Source organism: Vicia villosa, linkage group LG4 (genome assembly GCF_029867415.1).
Source record: "Vicia villosa cultivar HV-30 ecotype Madison, WI linkage group LG4, Vvil1.0, whole genome shotgun sequence".
NCBI lineage: Eukaryota > Viridiplantae > Streptophyta > Magnoliopsida > Fabales > Fabaceae > Vicia > Vicia villosa.
The window spans coordinates 60,438,141-60,438,799 of NC_081183.1; positions in this window are offsets into that span (position 1 = coordinate 60,438,141).

The following is a 659-nucleotide window of genomic DNA, read 5'->3' on the forward strand; positions in this document are numbered from 1 at the left end:
CTGGTATTCTTTTCCCTTATGGCATAAATATATTAGTGGCGACTTTATTCTTTTTTCGCGAGCGTGCGACACATGATACATTCTGTTTTTCATTTAATTAAATCATTGTCTTTTAACAACAATTTAGTTTTCCTTTTACACGTTAAAATTTGTATGTTTTTAATTTTACATGTCATACTTCTCGATTTAAAATTAAATCTGAAATTTATCTGGTATACTCGGTCCAGCCCAAACCAATACTCATGCGGACACACGGATATACTACTAGTTAAACTGAAAAAAGAGAAAAACTATGAAACTCAATGAACTCAGATAAGCATTAAGTTCTTTGAGACTACAATAATTGTCAACAGAAATAGAAATACAAGTTTATGACTAATCTCAACATCTACGTATAAAAGAAATAAATTTTAAGCTTTTTAAGAAAAATAATAAGACTCCTTTTAATCACAAAATAATTTTTTAAGATAGAAAATGATGGAATATATTTGAAACTGATTTGATTTTTTTTTATTTTTCAAAAAAATTAAATAAGAGATATTAAAAAATATATTTACTGTAACACCCCGTAATTTCATAAATTAATTTAATTAAGTTAAATTAATTATTTGGAAATTATTTAATTATTTAGTAATTAAAATTGGATTTTGGAAGAATTA